This window comes from Rhagoletis pomonella, unplaced genomic scaffold (genome assembly GCF_013731165.1).
Source record: "Rhagoletis pomonella isolate Grant_MI unplaced genomic scaffold, Rhpom_1.0 Rhpom_scaffold_00003, whole genome shotgun sequence".
In the NCBI taxonomy this organism is placed as follows: domain Eukaryota; kingdom Metazoa; phylum Arthropoda; class Insecta; order Diptera; family Tephritidae; genus Rhagoletis; species Rhagoletis pomonella.
The window spans coordinates 43,673,302-43,677,204 of NW_023458557.1; the positions used below are offsets into that span (position 1 = coordinate 43,673,302).

A 3,903-nucleotide genomic window follows, 5' to 3' on the forward strand; every position below is an offset into this window, starting at 1 on the left:
AAAATAAAGCGAGAACGAAAAGTTCAACAAAAATCTACCAAAATGAGAAAAAATTTACCTTTTTACCAACCCAAATTTTTTCTACCAATTTTGGTAACAATTTACCAAAGTGGCAACCCTGGTTGCAGTGTTGTTGGAGGGACTTTTCGGCATAAGAGTCATAGGAACAGCACTTGGCATCAAACGTGCCTTTCCTGTACCTCCCGGTGTATTTGTGAAATCTGCTCCTTTAAAATGTTTAACACACAGCAAGGCATTTCGCTGCACCTCTGCCCCACAGCTGCTTTCGCAACGCTCCTTACGCGAAGGACTTTGAGGCATGTTAAAAAAATTAGTGATATCTGCTTTATAGAGTTGTCAAACTATCGATGGCACTATCGATAGTTTCAATTTTTTTAGACTATCAATACTCATTGATAGTTTTTTCTTATACTATCAAAAATATCGATAGTTTAGTAGGACCAATTATTTTGAATTAAAATCTTTGTTTTTTAGCGTGATGCCGACGTCATATTCAAATATGCGCGCATTTAGGCCAAAATACATACATATGTTAATCGTAAATCCTGTTTTGTTTGTATAATTTGTGTTTGTTTTTGAACTTTCTAAAAAGAGAAGTATTTTGGCTAAGGATTTACTTAATTTTGAATGATTATAACTTTTATAAGATAATATTAATAATATATATAAGCAAGTCACCCATTCAAGCAATAAAGAAGAGTGTGTTAGTGAAAAGGTGTGAGAGTATTGAAAATTGAAAGGGGAATGTGTAACGGCCCGGTAACGAACATTCAAAAAAAAAACAACGATAGTAACGAGCGTAACGAAATATAGGAAATAAAAGAAAAACAAGTTGAAGTTTAAAGGTTTGGTTCTCATGAGAGCAACGTCATTTTGCCTTTTACCTGTATTTATGCATGATTCAATAATTAAAGGTTTGCTCATTAGTGACATTCGAGTTTTGACACTCCCTTAACTCCCTTACAAAAGGTTGCACACACACACGCACCCACCCACTAAGGGAGCCGATTTTGTCAGGAGAGAGCGAGAAAACTGTTTTCTGAGCAAACCTTTTATTATTGTGCCTTGGCTTGGGTGAACTCGAAACGACGTCAAATCGAATTAATTTTTTCCACACAAAATTTGTACTCTTTTACACTAAACTTTAATGATTCTTTTAATTCAGATTGAAAAGTTTGAAATTTTTGGGAATGTTCGCCGATTGGGTTTTGTTTTTAAATATTCCACACAATTTGAAATTGGATTTGTATGGTTTTTGATAAGATTTTGAGTATCGTTTTGCGGTTCGCCAGCGAGTGGTTTTTGCGGCCCGCCGGCGAACTGTGCTTTTCATCGGACGGCGAGTTCGCCGGCAAGTCGTTGGCGAACTTCACCGGCGAACAAATTGCCGTTTGGCAAATTGGGTTTAAATACACGGAACTGCACTAATACATTCACAAAAACCATCGTTTTTTAACCATTTCTTTATTAAATCCTTTCATAAATCATATATTTTTAGAATTAAACACAATTAAGCTACATTTTAGTATTAAGAAATCGACACTTCTGACAGTTTCTTTTATCCCCGTATTCGGCTTTGTTTACTTTTACTTGAAAATGGCCCATCTTGTATTCTATCGCTTCTGATGTGTGTATAGGTTATTTATTTGTATACATATAAAAAGAAAATATCAAAGCATAGCCCACATAACTTAAAATAACGTAAAAGGCACGTTTATTACCTTTGGAGTTCAATAAAAATACTAAAAAGCCAATTTAGAGTTTATTTCAGAGTTGTATTCATTAAGTACTTATTCACAATTCACTCCGCAAACTTCTAGGTCTTAATGCAAACTACTTTCAGCGAGAATAAAGACACGCCACTTTGCCGTTTCTGATGCGACTGAAGAAGCAACCCAACAAACATTTAGCAACCCAACAAATCTCTAACGTTGTTTCTCAACAGTACCGCAGGTGGAGGATCATAGCGTTCTCAACAAAAAGGGCATTTTTCTTTTTATGAAAAAAGGACTGTTTCTCAAGTTGAGAAAATGCTAGTTCTCAACTTAAACTCCAATGTAATTCTCCAATTGGTCTCAAACATATCATTGAAATACTGAAATTGAAATAGTAAAATACCTTATACCTTTTTGATTGAAATGACATACATAGATGAATTTAAATATTAATTTTTCATTTTATTACTCCTTTTGTATTATGTACAGTATACAGTCCGACAGTAATTTTGCCACTTGATTCACTTCGCCTTTTATTTTCTTTCAAGATAATTCGAGGATACTTTGAAGATTATTTACTTTTTGTTGGTAATTTTCCTCTTTATATAGCTTTCGTTTTTCATTTGATAAATAAACATTCGTTTCTCTATTACTTTTTACGTATCTGCGTGTCGGTTAGAGATGAGTTGGATATCAACTTAAGAACTATGAATTTCTCCAAAGTTAGAGAAATATTTTTTTGGTGTTTATTGGGAAACGAAATACGAGAACACAACAGCGTAAAGGCATAACCATAAAATAATTGGTACAAAAATATCAAAACAGAGGTGGAGGTTGAAGAGCTGCTGAAGTAAACAGCCTTTGTCTCGGCGGTAATGAATTGGTGTCCTGTAAATAGCCATTCAACATCGAAAAATACATTTTTTTAGCAACTAACTATCCCTGAATGCAAACAGCAAAACAATTTGCAGGATTATTGTTCGCGAACATCATGAAATATCCACACAGGTATAAGTACGTGTATACATATGTACACAAATGCATATGTGCATACATATATGTACATATAAATATGTGCAAATATACTCACTCAACAACCGAAAACCTCAGCATTGATAATAAAATTGCTACACACATAAAACAAAGCACAATCGATGTTGAGGCGAATACAACAGAAAGTTCGAAATGCTGGAGCATAAAGCAATAAACTCTGTTTTAAACGTTCTCTGCAATAAAGGAATGCGAATGGTGTCCAAAAGAGACAAACGAATTGAAATTTATGTTCAACTAACTGGTGGCTAATGCCAGGAGTGTTACTACGCAATGTTGCTTCGGCTCGACTGTTGAAGGATACATATGCAACTGTTGAGCGGCTCCATGTATGCTACTACAAAAAATAAAATTACAGTGTCACACAGTGTGCTTTTTGAACACTTTATGCGAATTAATCGTTGCACTTTCGATGAAAGAAACATTTTGATATGAAACAAAATGGTTTTGTTAGCTAATGTAATTCCTTTTCATGAAAAAATATTGCCTTTGAGTCATACTTACTTCTTGACTGATTTTCGAAGCGATTAACTCCTGAATCGGCTTTCAGGAGTCCGGACACTGTTCGCTACATTTGAACATGGTCTCTTAAAAATTTTGACACAAGTGTAACGTCATAGCTGATTTTGTTTATTGCCTGTGAAATATACAGATACATATACATACATGTCGTAATACAAAATTATTATCTGTGTACTTATGTTCTTTGATGGCTGCGCGTGCCTGTGTGAATTCGTCTTGTTGGGGTGTTGTTTCGTATGTGCTGGTCGTATGTGCTCTAGTTCTATATCCATTACCTTCAAATTATATTGTGTTACCGCTCTCATGTTAGTGAGAGACTATACTACATAAACTAGCTAATAGGCTGTTTTTGCTTACGCGTAAAAGCACATTTAGCGCATTAAGCTCTAAATGCTACTCTAAATGTACATTTATCCATACAAAATTCGTCACCTAAATGCAACTAAATGCAACGCCATTTTTGCATTAAGGATCTAAATGCTAAAAGCAACCCTGTGATCTTCCAAAATTTCCACGATTCGAACATGGTTTAAAGGGAAAAAGTGGCAACATTGCTTTTTCGAGTATACAGTTGCTAGCTGCGTTTCAGTGATCG

At 34.8% G+C, this 3,903-nt stretch overlaps 1 protein-coding gene across 3 annotated transcripts in view; it reads right to left on the bottom strand.

Moving 5' to 3' along the window:
- Window positions 1-3,594, bottom strand: part of LOC118735232 (CD63 antigen) — a 39,026-nt gene extending 35,432 nt beyond the window's left edge. Inside the window, exons 1-2 of one of the 3 annotated variants that reach the window (XM_036464889.1) lie at window positions 3,484-3,594; window positions 3,291-3,423 (exon numbers count right to left, since the gene is read on the bottom strand). The gene's annotated coding sequence lies outside the window, so the exon portion shown is untranslated. Of the gene's footprint in view, window positions 1-1,742; window positions 1,921-2,826; window positions 3,072-3,290; window positions 3,424-3,483 lie in introns of those variants that run through there. The other 2 variants (XM_036464888.1, XM_036464887.1) reach the window with 2 other exon arrangements.
- Between the last annotated feature and the right edge of the window lie 309 nt (window positions 3,595-3,903).